General features: G+C 43.9%; 1 protein-coding gene across 1 annotated transcript in view; it reads right to left on the minus strand.

Annotated features, from left to right (window-relative positions):
• LOC108798516 (EH domain-binding protein 1-like) overlaps positions 1-1,691 on the minus strand; it is a 104,394-nt gene extending 102,703 nt beyond the window's left edge. Inside the window, exon 1 of the mRNA XM_018570278.1 lies at positions 1,595-1,691. The gene's annotated coding sequence lies outside the window, so the exon portion shown is untranslated. The remainder of the gene's footprint in view (positions 1-1,594) is intronic.
• Between the last annotated feature and the right edge of the window lie 15,867 nt (positions 1,692-17,558).

The raw sequence follows: 17,558 nt of genomic DNA on the forward strand, positions 1-17,558 counted from the left end.
CTCAGCGGGCCGCGGTAAAATTATCAAATCCGCGGCGATAAAAAGGTTGGGGAGCACTGCTCTAAGTGACCAATCAGGGGGTCGTAAAAGGCAGTGCCAGGCTCAGCATTTACAGAAATGTTCAGATGCCTATATTTCTGGATATAGTCCACTGAAGGTAACCTGCTAATGCATTGTTTTTTTGTTGGCATTCTTACTTTGAAACTATTCAAAGTTAAAACCTAAGGGGATCCATGCAGTACGGAACGGATGTCACCAGACTCTGGTTACATCTATGGCAAGTGGGATGTAAGCGGACGTGTTCATTTACATCTGTGCTGGTTTGTTTTTTGGACCTGGATGGAGTCAGGGGTAATTAGATGTAAACAGACGCAGTCCATTTAGATCCGGTTGCCCATAGACTACCATTGGGCTTCCAATCAGAGCTGCCTGAAAAACTGACAGGCAGACCAGATCAGACTACCCGTCTAAAAGGAGCCTAAACTGGGTAAAATTGATCCATTGATATCACATATTCAATTCTATATTTATGACAACTTACATGAAATAAAATTTAACAAAGCTGAAAGTGGACATTTAACATTTCATTTAGCATGAATACATTCCTTACATGTCATAATATACAGCAACAGTACAACCAAATACAGCTTTATCTTTATTCATTTAAAGGAGAACTATGGGGTCAGTGTTTTTCCCCATAGTTCTCCTTAGGGTAACGGGAGGACACAAACTAGCGTCCTCCCGTTACCCTAAGCTCAGTATACCGCGAGCTGCAGCTCGCGGTATACTGAGACGCTGCAGCCGGAGCGGATCCCGACGTAGATGCCTATCTAGAGGCAGAGCCAGCTGTACCCACCCCTCCCCCGTCCGTTCCGCCAGTCAGCGCTGGCAGATCGGAGCGGGGAGAGGGGAATCCAGCCCTCCCCCTGTCACGGCAGAGAGCCATGACAGGATCGAGAGGTGAGCGAACCTGGTATGTGTTCGCTCACCTCCCGATCTACTGAGCCGACCTGTGACAGTCTTATTGTCACAGGTCGGCTAGAACTATGAGGTGAGTGGAAATCACTCATCTCATAGTTCTCCTTTAAAAGCAGATTTTAAGCTCTGGTCAAGTGCCTTTGTCTAGGCTGAGACCAATATGCTGCAGGCAATCATTTCCTCAGTCTCCCCTTCCCCAGTGATCGGCCTCCAAATCTTGAAACTTTGTAACAGGTCACAAAGAGATAGGCTACACCAGGGACTGATCTGTGCCAGAGATTTGGAAATACAGCCAAGAGCTGTACAGGCACCACAATGTACATGATTGTATCATCTATGAGCCAGATTCTCAGTCTAGAAAGTAGATGCTGACTCTGGAGCGTGTGTGGAAAAAAAGGTGGCTGTGTCCTTATATTCAGGAGGATTACTGTGATCTCTGAGAGGTAATAAATACAGAAAGTGCAGCAAGCACCTATTAATTAACATGTATGCACTCAGCATGGGAAAATACAACTACCGTAGTGCCAAGTCCACTTGAACTAATCTGCAATGTAAAACAGAAACATAGCTTTTAATGTAAAACAGAAACATAGCTTTCAATGTATTTTGCTCTTACTCTGTACAGAGTTGCTGTGATATCCACATTTTCAGGCACAGCCCAAACAACAGATCCACGGAATGGGTCTTTTATTCCAGGTTGCCAGCTGTGAGCCTGTGGAAAACATTACATGTTTAAAATTAAAAACAAACCCCAGTCCAGCAACAGTCATATAGAGACAATGCCTAACTTCCCTATCCATTCAACTGCTACTCTTTTTTTCAGCAAAGTGTTAGGCCCCATTCACACCAGGGCGACAGCGTTTCAGCGTGTTTTCCGCGCGTTTTTAGAAGCGTATTTCAAAAATGCGATAATCAGTGCGTTTCCATTGGAGTCTATATGGAAATGCGCTGATCAGCGAGACAAAAATAGCTAAGTGATCATTTTAGGCAACAGACGTATTGGAACATGCGATTCTGCATGTTTGCATGAACAGCCCCCATAGGAATGTATGGGATTTCCAATGTTGGAGTTTCAGCGAGGGCAAATCTGCTCAACAAAAACACCCTGGTTGTTTCAAATTTTTCTGTTGCGGTAACATGTTTTTTAATTTGCACTTCTTTACTGCACATTACTGCAATCCATGGTAACAGTAACTGTGGTTCATTGTGGTGCCATTCATTTTACCTCTCACTCCAATTCATTATTACACTAAATGGTAATGCACCAGCACTGCTGTGCACTATAACACATATGCTGAACCAAGAATTGGAAACAGATTTCTTTAATTTAAGAATTTACCATTGTTTTTAGTGCAGAACTCAGCCCTATTGCATTCCAAAGCCCTAATGAAGGGTGCCCCTTGGAACACCAAAATACATTGGCTGTTTATTGCCTGCAATGAAAAATAAAATCAATCTGGAAAAACACTCAATTTCAATTTCAATATTGCTGACAAATTACATGAAATAAAATTTAACAAACCTAAAGTGGACCTTTCAGTAACATTTCTAGTCAGCATGAATAAATTACTGACATGTCCTGATATATAGCAACAGTATAACCAAATAAATATATATGTCACATTTTGTACGGTCAGGAAACGCAAACACGTCCAAAACGCACTGGACTGCAGCTAACATACTAACAGCCCCACTCCAGCAAAAAAAATAATTTTTTTTTTTTTTTACTGGAACGCATCAAAAACGCGACCATAACGCACTGCATCAGTAGCACCGCGTCTGCAGATCCGGACCTGATCAGGACCTGAAACTCATGTGAACAGGCCCTTAGGGTGGAGGGGTGAAAGATTCACACAACCATTCCAAAAGTAAGGCTAGATGAGGATATTTCAAGGAGGGGAAGTAAATTAAGTTGCATAAGCCCTCCTTACCATCTCGTCTTGATTTGTATTGTAACTGTAATATCTTCCTATATTGTAAAGCGCTGCACAAACTGTTGGCGCTATATAAATCCTATATAATAATAAGCGAACAGAACCCTCAGAAATAAGGAGGTAAAATTTTAGATGTGGGCATCCAGAAACAAGTCTGCATGACAATACTGTTGTCACGATTAGGAGCACCAGGAATCGTACACTGCGGAGCAGTATATTGTGACTAAATAAGAAAATGTGCAGGGATACAGGTCTCTGGAGATGCAGGGACAGTGTGACTGCACAACAAACGCAGGTGTGCCAGAGTCGCAGGATCTAAGGAAAATACTCAAACAGCAAAGCCACAGGAAACAGAGAGGTCCGGCTACTAGCATGGAGACAGTTTGCTGAAACGCAAAAGCACAGGTGCACAAGCCTTTTAACACCTAGGTTCAGGGTGGATTGACAGGAAACCGAGCAGCTCGGACAGGAGGCAAAACCCGGACCTGGATCAAGGTACAAGGAACTGTGACAACTGTGCATACTACGAGACCATCAACACTGTGCAGCATAAAGAGGCAGATGACAGATGGGTTATCCCACACTTTATTAGCATGAAACGGGGGCCACCATAAAAACTGACTCAGAGAGATTCCCTTATTATTTGGGAAGCTGTCTGTTCTGTAGAGCCAGACCTGGGATAAGGAAAATGGAAATTGTTCACAAAATTCAGATTCTGAAAAGATGCAAGGCAGAATAGTACTGAGGGACAGTATGAAAAGGAAATATAGTAACAAAGTAACATAGTAGGTGAGATTGAAAAAAGACAAAGGTCCATCTAGTTTAACCTATAGTCTTTTATGTATGGGTTTGTGTGTATATTCTGTATTCTGTTCTGTTCTATTCTGTATATATATGGCTCTAACACTTCCCATATCCTTGTATATGTAGTGAAACAAGAAACTCATTTAGAGGTTTCTTCAATGTATCAACGCTATGAGCAAATACTACAGCCTGTGGAAAAGAATTCCAAATTTTTACAATGCGCGCTGTAAAAAAAAACCTTGCGTGGTCTGAGATTGAACCCCCTTTCTTCTAACCTCTTGTTGTGTCCTTGTGTTCTCAATATAGTTCTCTGTATAAAAAACTTCTTCCGAATAATGTGGTCCCCATTGATGATTTTGACTGCAATAAGATCGCCTCTTAGGGTTAGTTCACACCATAAGCAGTGCGTTCCGGTCCGATTCAGGCCAGAACGCACTGCCTCGCATTGCGGCCGGCTCACTTTTTTGCCGGGCAGGAGGGGGCGTGGCAAGCCATTGAAGTGAATGGCACGGTAGCCACGCCCTCTGGCCGCAATGCGATCGCCCGCACGGGATCACAAGGCACATTGTGCCTGCGGTCCAATGCGGTGCGATCAAAATAGTGCTTGCCAAAAAAGTGAGCCGGCCGCAATGTCCGATTCTGGCCGGAACGCTCTGCTTGTGGTCTGAACTAACCCTTAAATGTCTCTTTTCTAAGGTGAATAAGTTTAATTGCTAGAGGCAGTCTTCATAACTCAGGCCTTCTATCCCTTTAATTCATTTTGTAGTCCTTCTCTGGACTCTCTCAAACTCAAGGATGTGTTTCCTGAGGGTTGACAACCAAAACTGCACCGCATATTCAAGATGAGGCCGAATCAGTTATTTATAAAGTGAATGTATTACTCTTTTATCCCTTGCTACAATCCCGCTTTTAATGCAGTACATTATCCTGTTTGCTTTGCTGGCCACTGCTTGGCATTGCATACTATTGCCAAATTGGTGATCTATGTGCACCCCTAGGTCTTTTTCCATGTCCGACTTCCCTAGTTTAGCACCCCCCAAGTAGTAGTTTCCTGTCAGCTCCATGGCAGCACACGAATGGGTTAATCCCTCCCTCCTCCCCTAATCAGGATTGTAACTCATAAAAGCTGAAAGAGTCCCCTGGCTTGCCGTTCCTTTTTTTTTTCCTCCTACATGTCAGGATCAGAGCAGTGTGCCTACCTAACAGGGATAAAGTCCTTGATGTCCACCTTCTTCTTCTACCTCCTTCAGTTGGCGAAGTCCCTGTGAGCCCTTTCCTAAATGGTGCAGGTCCACCATTGACAGGTCAATGGCGTGGTTGTACAATAAAAAATCTCTCGATGCAAACGGCACATGCTCAAACGAAAGTTGTCCTTTTGATCAATGTAAATCAGCCAGGTGGTGATGCTGACAAGCATTATTTGTGAACTACATTGGTCTGTGCATGATGGGTTAGTTGTAAGAAAATTGTATGAAGGTGAAATGTCTGCACAACAAAAGTTGTACAATGGGTTGTCGGGTGTATGGCCACCTTTACATATGTGATTCTGTGGTGCTGCTAATGCCTAAGCTGACTCTAAGGCCCGGTTCACACCTGGGCGTTTTGTAGCGCGTTCGAACGCTCTGCAAAACGCTCAAACACTGAAATCCCATTATTTCCTATGGGTATGGTTCACAGTTGGGCGTATTACAGGCCGTATGAACGCGCTACAAAACGTCCTACACCCAAAGAAGTACAGGAGCTTCTTTAATGCGTTTTTGTCGCACGTTTCCATTGGGATACAGCCAAGTAGCACTCGTGAATACAGCCAAGTAGCCCTCGTGAAAAACGCGCGTGAATTGCGGTAGAAACGCACATATTCAATACGCCTAGGTGTGAACCCAGCCTTACAGGTATTTACCTGAAACACCCATTAGCTTGCTTTCAGGTGCTTTAACCTCGCAGGTGCTTGCTGAGTGCAGGCTGCTGCCACTTGTAGCTCTGCTACTAAATCTTTTAACTGGATCTTACAAAAAGTTGTTTGTCAACTCTGTCAGCTTCATCTTGTGCCCTAACTCTTGGGTGCCTTTCTTGTGAGTATTGTGCTGTCACCTGTGGTTCCCCAGCGTTGGTAATGTTTAAAATGTAACTTATGTAGTTGTGGCTTCATTGCAGGCCTATTCTGCCTGTTATTCAGTATTCTTTCTCGTGTATTTCTATGTATTGTGTTAGTGACGAGAGCCTGTGGTGCCATAACCTGTGTGGAGCCGGTGTTTGCGGCTCCTTGCTGTGCTGTCTGGGGTTCCCAGCGGCAGTGTTGAAACGCACGCTGATGTAATTTACGCCGCCGGGGAGCTTCAAGCCTCTGCATTGTAAGACTTGCGTCGGCAGGTGTTCCACCCAGGCACTTCCGCCGCTGGACGAGAACCCGGAAGAAACCGGCTTCTGTGGGTTCCTATGACGGAGAGTGGAATGCGTTCCAGTGCGGCTCCACCGCCGGATGGGCAGTCAGTGTTCCTTCTGGTGGAGGAGTTATTAGAGGGGCTATTTAAGTCACCCAGCCCTTCAGAGATGGCTGTCTGTTTTGAGCCTGGTGGTACACAGTCAGCCGAGCCGCGGCATTCTTGGGATAAGTAAGTGCTTATAGTGACCGTTAGCTGATTATTGTAGTTGCTGTTGGTTGTGCTAGCATTTTCATGCATGCACATCATGCCTCTAGACAAATCCCCACCCGCCAAAGATCATCAGTCACTAAGAAGGTAGGCACCTGCTCCTCATCGTAGTTTGCTGTCCAAAGGTCAGCCTTTTTTTGTATCATATACCTACCCTGTGTTCAGGTTGGTCCAGGTCCGGCTCTCGCCATGTTCGGGAGCGCAGTGAGTCCTCTGTGTCTAGTTGAGGGAGATCACTGTCTTTAGAGCAAGACACTCGTCGTTCCGACAGAAGATTTCGCAACCAGTCTCCGTCTGTAAATCAGCGGATTCCCTCAGCGCATCCTGGGCCCTTCCACCCTTATTGGACATGTACCAATGTGGCCTTACCGGAGAAAACAGCGTGTGAATCATGTTTTCAGAGGCCACTACAGACAAGGAGGCAGGTATATGCAGGTTATTAATTTACTGCAGAAAGTCTTTCAGGATACCCTCAAGAAAATTTTCTTCTGCATAGGGTCAGTCCTTAAACCAGCTTACTGTAGATCCAGCTTAGGGGGCTAGCCCGGGCCCTTCTAGAGCTGGTGCCCCCGGCCGCAGTCGGGAGTCCTCGGACCCCATTCTGATTCTCCCTCTTCAGATGAAGAATTTATCTAAGATGAATGGAGTCAGGTGGATGGGAAGTATTCCTTTAGAGATAGATTCTCTAAGCTGTATCCTTTTAAGAAAGAGGATCTTAAACACTCAGATGAATCGCCTGTGGTTAATGCGGCCTTAATGAGGCTGGCAAGGCATGTCACGCTGCCCCTTGGTGACGCTGTTACCCTTAAGGATGTCTTGGACAGATGGGCAGATTTGGATCTTAAAAAGATCTATCTCTTGGCCGGTGGGGCCTGCAAACCTGCAGTTGCTATGGCAGTACCTTCGAAGGCCTTGGAGGCTTGGGTGGACAGCGCTGAAGCAGCAGTTTTGGAGGATCTTAGTAAATCTGAGATCTTAGACCACTTAAAGAATATCAGATTGTCTTCTACATTCTTCACCGAGGTTTGGTCGATGTTAAATTTTAAACAGAGTTATGTTGGCCGCAGTGGCGGGCAGAAGGGCTCTGTGGCTCAGACCGTGGGTGGCGGATCCCACATCCAAGCAGAGATGATGTAATTCCATTTGAGGGTCAGTTGCTACTCTTCAACAAACTAGACACCGAAACAGCTAAGGCCACTGGAGGTAAGTCATACGGTGCATTGCATACGGTGCAGTCTCTCTTCCCCAGAAGAGGTTCTGATTGCAAAGCAGTGCCTCTCGGGTGCCCTCTCTCACAATCTACTGTTAGTGTCTCATTGTCTTCAGATTGTCGGGTCAATGGTGTCAACGATTCCTGCAGTCCAGTGGGCCCAATGGCGAACTTGTTTCTTTCAGAATGGGTTCTTGCGGCAGTGGAAGCCGGAAAGTCTCCACCAACTCATTCGGATTTCTCCCCAATGCGGAGCAGCCTGGGGTGGTGGTTCATGGACTGCAACCTACTAGGCTGTCAGTCTCTCCTCCTTACCACGTGGACGGTGAATTCCTCAGATGCCAGCGAATGGGGTTGGGGTGCCGTTTGTCTGAGCGAGGATGCTCAGGGTCACTGGTCCTTTCCTGCAGTAGGGGTTGTCTCTAATGTCCTGGAGCTGAGGGCAGTGCTTCAGGCACTATTGGCCTTCCAGCGATTTTATCCTGGGGAAGTCAGTTCTGATGAAAATCGACAATACCTCAGCGGTGGCTTGTATCAGGAGACAAGGGGGTGCACGCAGTCGGGCCCTGCTGGAAGAAGTCTCTCCTATTATGACCTGGGCTCAGATCCATCTTCGCTTATCGGCAGTGTACGTGTCGGGTCCCCTCAATCACCAAGCAGATTATCTATCCAGAGTTCCTCCGGATAGATAATGACTAGTGGTGTCAACGACGACGAGTGGTGTCTCCTCGATCAAGTATTTCAGGACACGGTGTCCTGGGGCTTAGCTCCGGAAGTAAACCTATTTTTGTCCCAAACCAACACCGAAGTAGTGACGTTTTTCTCGTAGTTTCCATGTGCACAAGCGGTGGCGACGGACGCCCTGACAGCAGAGTGGACATTTGGACGGCTTGCACCTTCCCGCCAGTGCCTTTTCATACTACAATTTCTGAGGAGACTTCTGAGAGAAAGGTGGCTGTCCTGGCAGTGATTCCGAACTGGCCCAAGGGGCCCTGGTATCCTCTACTCCGCCTGATAGGTATCCAGCCTCCACTATTAATACCGCCATTGCCCGACCTTCTTTCAAGGTCCGATCCTTCACCCAGCACCTGTGAAACTTTGCCTAGCAGCATGGACATTGAGAGGCGGAGACTTCTCACATTGGGTTGCTCAGATAGGGTAGTCGATACTCTTTTTCATTCTAGGAAGCCCAGTACTACTCGTCCTCTCATTAAACGCTGCCTTTATAGTTGCTATCATCTCCACCACACTGGTTTTGGAGTTGGCCTCTCTTGGGTTTAAAGAACACTTCACCACTTTCCTGGCAGATGGAGTGATTCTAGTTCCCATGCTGGGGCTCATTCCCAAGGTTGTGACCGACTTTCATATACACCAATAAATCGTATTACCAACCTTCAAGTCCGATGATGGGAGCCAGATTGGGCGCGTGGACGTAGGTAATACGCTAAAGGCATATATTTTGGCCACGGAAGGGCTCAGGTCTACGGGACATCTCTATCGCTCCGGCAGGTGCCAGGAAGGATGCTACAGCATCCAGTAGGCTCATAGCATCCTGGATAGGGAAGGCGATATCGTTAGCATATGAAGCTGAGCACAAAACTGTCCCAAGTGGGGTGTCTGCTCATTCCACTAGGAGTCTGGCCACATCATGGGATGCAGCCAATCGTGTTTCCTTAGAGACTGTGTGTAAAGCGGCCACATGGTCTTCTTCGCACACTTTCATGACACACTACTGTGTAGATCCAGCTGCCTTAACTAAGTGCTAAGAGAGGGGGCAGTCACACATTTCTATAGATTGGAGGATATGGAAAATAGACTCCGAAGAAATAATATACGTTTAGTGGGCCTTCCAGAAAGAACTGAAGGGAAAGATCCCGCAATATTTCTTGAGAAATGGTTAATAGAGACCTTCGGTTCGGATACTTTTTCTAAATTCTTTGGTATAGATAGAGCGCATCAGGTCCCCACGAGACCATTAGCACCTGGAAGCCACCCCAGATCCATCATCATGAGGCTGTTGCATTATAAAGACCGGGATAATATTCTCCTTAAAGCACAAATAAAAGGGGACATTAATTATAATGGGGTTAAAATATCCTTTTACCCAGACTTTTCAGTTGAAGTACAGACTTCCTTCTGAGGAAGTCACATGACGAAACGCGTCGAGGAGGGTAGATGCTAAGTTTAGCCAGACACGAAGCTTCACGTTTGTCTCTGTGCTGTTTTTAGCTGGTCGGTATATTTTTTTGCCTTGTAAGCCAATTTTTGGAATAAAAGTTTATGGCTTTATATACTGCGCAATGAAGGTTCTTTCTTTCTCTTTTATTTATCTCTGAAAAACCCTGCGGGACAAACGGCAAAGTATATTATTATTTTTTCCCAAAAAAACCGGACTCCTCATCTGGGAGATATAGCCAAACGGCTTAGAGGAGAAAATCAACTGCTTCAGCTGCTGAGACCCGCGGGGAATACACCTGTGCTAAAACCTAATCCCGGCATCACTCACTAAAAGTTTTCTACCAACTTCACTCTGGTGAGTACCCACCCGAGAGGGACAGTTCGGAACAATTCGAAGCACATTGCTGTTTTTGCACATTTGTACATTTGCACACGGAACTTACCGTTCACCTGTTACCCGAGAGGGACAGTTTGGATCAATCTCAAGTACACTGCTATTTTTTGCACATTTTTATATTTGCACATGGAAACCACCTTTCACTTGGATTTTTTAAGCATTGGACACTGATTTTGACGTTTTAAACATTGTTCGTTTATTTATTCCATCTGAATGAATTTTAGTGGTTTTAATTGATTTTTGTATTTTGGTTAGACTGGTTATATCTATACTTGTTTATGAAGCTAGTCCTGTTTTATACTTTTATATTAGCTTCCATACTGACCTCGCCAGAATCAATTATAGCTTATTCCTTTGCTCATACAGCTACCTTTAGCGCTTTGTTTCTTTTGATCATACTAGGTTCCACCTTTTTCAGAGCAGCTTGGGGTATAACTATTCACATTTATTCACATTTATTCACATTTATTCTTATTTTATTAATTTAATTAATTTAATTTATTACTAAATTTTATTTTTCCAGAAGCGCAGATTTATTTGTTCAAAGAAACAGAGAAGCAGGTTTTTAACGGTTAAGCAAACTTGGAGTTTCATATGCTATGCTATACCCAGCTAAACTTAGAATTGTGGCAGCAGATGAAACAATATTTTTTGAATCATCAGAAGCAGCTATGAATTGGCTGGACCGGAACGAACAGCATCTCCATAAAAGGACCTAAGCCCTAATGACAAAGTTGGATATTAATCCAAGGGGACACCGTTTTAAATTTGAGGAAAAATGCTTGCCTTCCAATTATCCTGTATAGGCGGGGGAGCTAAGGCAATTTTATTAAACCCAATGCTGTCCTGCTCAAACGCCCAAGCCATGGGATGGGCCCCACAGTTGTTCTCCCACAAGGAAATTTTTGTATTGTATTTTATGTGTTTTTCTTTTTTTATGGTTTAGTTATTTTGTTTTTTTTGTTCTGTTTTTGGTCCTGCCCTAGTTGGGTAGGTTGTGGAATAAAAGATGTGGATGATGTCAGAGGATGGATACTGCTAGACAATGAAGCCACTAAGGCAATTTTATTAAACCTAATGCTGTCCTGCTCAAACGCCCAAGCCATGGGATGGGCCCCACAGTTGTTCTCCCACAAGGAAATTTTTGTATTGTATTTTATGTGTTTTTCTTTTTTTATGGTTTAGTTATTTTGTTTTTTTTGTTCTGTTTTTGGTCCTGCCCTAGTTGGGTAGGTTGTGGAATAAAAGATGTGGATGATGTCAGAGGATGGATACTGCTAGACAATGAAGCCCAAAGAAGGAATTCCCTTTTGGAATTAGTAAATAATGGTACAAAGTGGAGGGTTAAATTGTATATGGAACATAGCCTAAGATCTGTAAAGATAGATTGGAGAATTTGGGATCTCCAGGTATATGGGAGGTATAGATGAATATATTGCTATTATAGACTAGAGCTTTGACATGGTAAAATTTGATTTTATTTCATGGAATGTGAGAGGGCTTGGGGATCCCGTTAAAAGACAAGCTGTGTTTTCTACGTTAAAACAATATGGTTCCTCAGTGGTCTGTTTGCAGGAAACGCATCTTACAGAGGAAACAATATTTTATTTGACGAGATATAACTTTTCAAAAGTCTACCACTCAGTGCATTCCTCATACTCAAGGGGGGTCAGTATACTGATCTCTTCAGCTCTCTCCTTCTCTTGTAAACAGGTTGAGACAGACTCTCAGGGTAGATATATATTTTTGTTTTGCAATATAGAAGGCATTCAATGTATTGTGGCAAATATCTATGTCCCTCCACCATATAGTCATGAAGTGCTACCTTCTTTTTCTCGATTCATGGCAATGTATCCAGGGATACCATATATAGCTCTAGAAGATTATAACAATATTATGCATTCATCAAAAGATCGTCTACAAATAAACACTCCTATAATGGGGGAGTTGAAACTTCATTTGCCAGATATGTGTGGGAGCTGGGACTGATGGATGCATGGAGGTTACAACATCCCTCGAGCAGTCAGTATTCATGTAGTTTGGCTACATACGGGTCTCTATCTCGCATTGATTTGGCTTTATGTTCAGAGAGGTGGCTTAACTATATAGTAGACACCAAATATGGGACTCGGGGATTATCAGACCATTCTCCCATTAGCAGTCTCAATTAACATTAAGCCAATGCTAGATAGACCACCTTGGAAAGTAAATCCCTATTGGCTGAAACTCCTACCGGAGGCGGATAATATTTCATCAAAAATTGCTGAGTTTTTCTGTATTAATTCGAATACGTCTACAAGTGCAATAGTATGGGATACTATGAAGGCATTTCTTCGGGGTATAATTATCAAAGGAATTGCTACCCTAAAACAATCATCCTTGGAATGGGTGAAAAAGCTGGCACTGGACGTGAGAGATATGGAGGAGGCGTATGTGTCAAATCCCACGGAGTCTAGTCTTAAAATGTGGAGAGAGGCTCAATCTGTATATAGATCAGGGCTACTATCAAAGGCTGAGTCGAGAAGATTTCTCTCATCTCAAAGATTTTTTGAGGAGGGAGAGAGTGCGGGGCGGTTACTGGCAGTAATAGCTAATTCACAGAGGGAGAGTAATAACGTTCCCCAGATTCGTCAATGTGATGGTAGGTTGACTACAGAGTCACTGGAGATAGTGGAGACCTTTAGGGTATTCTATAAAAAATTATATGCTGACTTCCGGTTCCGGCGCCGGATGGAATAGAGGTGCTTAACGGAGCTCCGTCCCCGCCACATCCCCACCGTCTAAACCGCGGATCACACACGCCCCACCCACTCTGGATAGCGGCTCCTTACCCGGCACACCATGGACAGATTTGTGGCGAGATCGCAGCCGGTCCGCCGCTCGCTCTCCGTCGCGTCTGCTCAGCCTGACACACAGGCCGCGTCGGCAGCCATGAAGGATACAAATGAGGCTGAAGAGGGGGCGCAGGGTGAGTCATTAACACTATCTCCCCATGCCCCCATCGACTATAAACACCTGGCAGAGACTGTGGCCTCACATCTGCGGTTGGAGATAGGATCCATCATAGCAGACTCACTGGGGCCTATCACGGCGGCCCTGGAGGCGCAAGCATTCAGGATGCAAGCCCTCGAGACTCGTGTCAGTGAGGTAGAGGACCATGCCGCTGATGCTGCTAGATTACAGGCGGATGATAAAAAAAACGTTACAATATCTGCTGGAAAAGGTTGATGACCTTGAAAACAGGTCCCGCAGGAATAACATCAGGATTATTGGGATTCCTGAATCAATTCTGCCCAATGACCTCCAGCGCTTCATGCTGGAGGTCATTGGCATCACATCTACATGCGCAGTGGAGAGAGCCCACAGAATAGGCCCCCCTAAGGACCAGGAAAAGCCCAGGCCAGTCATTGTGAGGTATTTGGACTATTCAGACAAACATCTAATCCTGCAAACCTACAGGAGGCAGCGCCAACTGGTAGCGGGCGGCCATAAATTATTGCTTTTCGCTGACTATTCTGCAGAACTGTCCAAAATATGCCGCTCCTTTCACAAGGTATGCCAAATCCTGGTGCATAAACGGATTAAATTCGTACTGGCGTACCCGGCAATACTGCGCCTGTCGGACCCTGACGGCAATCCTCTCCGATTCACGTCTGCTACCCAGGCCAAGGCGTATGTAGACAGACACATGGCCAAGCGTGTTGCACAAACTGACTCACCGCTTAAGAGCCCTCCACGGAAGAAGAGGACCTGAGTATCAGGCTGCCCAGCAGCCATTGTTTTTTCCTACCCTGAATGGGCTTGTTACATAGGACCTCTCATACCGCAGAGTGTTCACAAAACACAGATATGGGCGTGTGATCCTAAACCATTGACGTTATCTTTTAAAAGGATATTTTCAATATGTTAACCTTTATTTTAAGAGACTCTTTCAAACAGTGGCAGGGCGCAGCGACCGGCGGTTGTCAACCCCATCATCACCATGGCTCTCCGAAGGGGTTAATCTTTCCCCCGACGTTGATGGCCTGACCAGCGTACACCACCATCCGGAAAGAAGGAAGTTCCTGACAGGTATATGTTCCTACCTGAAAGTTGATGGAGGGCCGGAGGTTTGAGACCCCTGCTCTACAGCTTGGACTAAGTGGCTGAACTACCAGGGCAGTGGCACTCTAGCACTGACTCCAAACTATAGAGGGACTGCAAATCTCAGCCCAGACATCCTTCACATTAGTTTCATCATAGTTTATTTATTTACATAGTTACATAGTATTTGAGGTTGAATAAAGACACAAGTCCATTAAAACCATTTCAAACCATTTATTTATATATTTTATTATTTTTTAGATAAGTGTGGCTCTAATAATTTCTTATTTATTGTCAAGTATTTCTTTCTCAAGGTGGAAAAATATATTGGAGCCACAAAAACAGCAATAAAATGTCAGCAGTGTGGAAGTATTTTAAAATCAATAAGAGCATGGCAGGCTGCAAACTTTGTTCTGCAAAATTATCAAGAGGAGGTACAAAACCGAGTTCTTTCACTACTAGCAATCTCATTAAACATTTAAAACTGAAACATAAAAGTGAGCATGATGAATTCAGTGCCGTCTCTAGCCGCAAAACTCAGCAGCCAACACTGCACTACACAAGAAACATTTTCAAGGGATAACCCGAGGGCTATTACAATAACGGAGGCAGTTACCCAGTTCATTATTCTTGATGATCAGCCACTTTCTGTACTTGAGAACGTGGGTTTTCGGCGACTTTGTAATGTTTTTTAGTCAAGGTATGAGATGCCTAGTCGCCACTATGTTACAGATGTCGTCTTACCAAAGATACATGACACGGTGAGGAAACACATTACCAACATGTTGCAGCAGGACGTAAAGGCGATTAGCTTTACTACGGACATTTGGAGCAGTAGTGCGAGTCCTGTGTCTGTCATCAGTTTAACCGCCCAATGGATAGATGACAATTTTATTCTGCAGCAAGTCATGCTCCATGCTAAAAAATGTCAAGGCTCTCACACAGGCCAAGCTATAGCTAGTATACTTCAGGAAATGCTTCAGACTTGGGCAATTCCAAAAAGTTCTGTCCATGTTGTCGTCCGTGACAGTGCCATAAATATGATCAAAGGCATGGATGATGCTGGACTTCCAAGTATTTCCTGTGTGGCCCATATGCTGCAGCTGGCTGTCTCAGAGGGTCTATTATCACAACGCAGCGTTGCGGATACTGTGGGGGTAGGTCGCAGACTAGTTGGGCACTTTAAAAACTCACACCTGGCATATTCTCGCCTACAAGATATTCAGATCCAGCTAGGTCAACCAGTTAAAAGACTTCAACAGGATGTTCAGACTCGCTGGAATAGCACGTTTTACATGCTGCAGTCTCTGATTGAACAGAAGCGGGCCATTGGGGTGTATGTGTCCGAACATGAGCTCCCAGTCACCATCACTGCAAACATGTGGAATCTCATGGAAAAGATGTTGAACATCTTGGCTCCCTTTGAGGAATTGACTCGTCAAGTGAGTTCTTCACATGCGTTGGCATCAGATGTAATACCTGTAGTCAGCGTGCTACAGCGAATGTTGACAAAAGAAGTGGATGAGGACCACGGCATTAAAACTATGAAGAGCGCGTTGCTTGCGGCTTTCCAGAAGACATTGTCTAACACAGAGCGAAACTCACTATACTACATCGCTACTCTACTAGATCCAAGGTTATTATTCTTTTCTACTAATAAATGTTTAAAATAACATAAGCTTTAATTTGCTCTTAAGTTTGGGGAGAGGTGATCTATTTAACTTAAATAAATGATTAATGACTGTAGTCTCTTCAATTTAAAAATGTAACTTTAATAATTTTAGTTACATTTTTTAATTGAAGAGATTACAGTCATTAACCATTTCTTTTAGTATACGGTTTTTAGTTTCACGGTTCTTCTTACTTCCCATTAGTTATTGCTTTTATTGCAAAGTGCTCGCCTCATATTTTTTATTTCTTAATGCACAGACACGGTAGTAAAGTACACTGTTTGCTTATTCCTCATTTTTTTAAAAATTCTTGTAGGTATAAAGATCGATTCTTCACACATGACACGTCTAGGAAAGCGAAAGAAATTGTCCTACAAGAGCTGCAGAAAATTGCGGGAGAGTAAACCATAGCTGAGGTACTTGAGGAACCATCTGTCAAAAGGCCCCACATTGAACAGCCAGGTACCAGTCTGGACAGTGTTTTTCAAGAAATAGCTTTGGAATCCACCTCTAAGAGCAGCACTCCCATAGCTGTTGCCATACAGCTAGAAGTATTTCTTGGAGAGGCCACTCTGCCTCGTTCGGACAAACCCCTTATGTACTGGTCAGTAAATAAGCAACTATTTCCCTCTCTGGCACAAATGGCAAAAAAATATCTTTCTGCTCCATGCAGTAGTGTGGAGAGTGAAAGATTGTTCAGCGCAGCATCACACATTTTGACCGACAGCAGAAACCGCCTGCTATGTGAACATGCAGAGATTCTCCTGTTTCTTAAAAAGAACCTGCCACTTACATTTGATAAATAAGCATAATTGATCTAATGTCTGTTAATTTAAAATTGGTGATGTTAATATGCTTATTTATTTTTTATTTTAAAAATGTTATTTTACATTTGCTCTGGTTTTACAACTTTGTGAAAGCAAATAAAAATGTTATTGTTTTTAAACAGTCTTTTAAATTACATTTCTTCATAATAGTAAAGAATTTGGCCTAAAATTAATTTGGCCTAAAATTGGCCTAAAATTACTAAAATAGTAAAGAATTTGGCCTAAAAGAAAAAGTATCGGTAATTGGTATCGGCAAGTACATGAGGACATCCCTAAATACTACTAACAGTTGACCATGGAATATTTAATAGCAATATAATTTTACATTTGGACTTATTGCACAGGTGGCAACCTAGCGCGGTACCACACTTGAATTCACTGAGCTCCTGAGAGTGACCCATTCTTTCACAAATGTTTGTGGAAGCAGTCTGCATTCCTAGGAGCTTGACTGTATACAGCTGTAGCCATGGAGGTGATTGGAACACCTGAATCCAATGATTTGGAGGGGTGTCCAAGTACTTTTGGCAATATAGTGTACATTCAGCCTCAGTCTCTCTCACTTTAGCACTTTGAACCAATAAAGAAGACAAGTGGAGGTTAGAATAAAGGTTGAACTCCTTAACAGCTAATTTGTTCAAAGTCTTTGACTCGGAAAGCACTAAGGCCAGAGGAATTCTATTACAAATAGCATTTTCAGAAGGAGAACTCTTCAATGACAGCCTATATAATTCTCTGTGACTGTCATCTTTATTTCTACTTCACTATTTGTTAGTCACTGACCTGAAAGACAAATAACATGCATTGGCTTGTTCCAGGGAAGAAAGCA

This window comes from Nanorana parkeri, unplaced genomic scaffold (genome assembly GCF_000935625.1).
Source record: "Nanorana parkeri isolate BGI_ZX_2015 unplaced genomic scaffold, ASM93562v1 scaffold1494, whole genome shotgun sequence".
In the NCBI taxonomy this organism is placed as follows: domain Eukaryota; kingdom Metazoa; phylum Chordata; class Amphibia; order Anura; family Dicroglossidae; genus Nanorana; species Nanorana parkeri.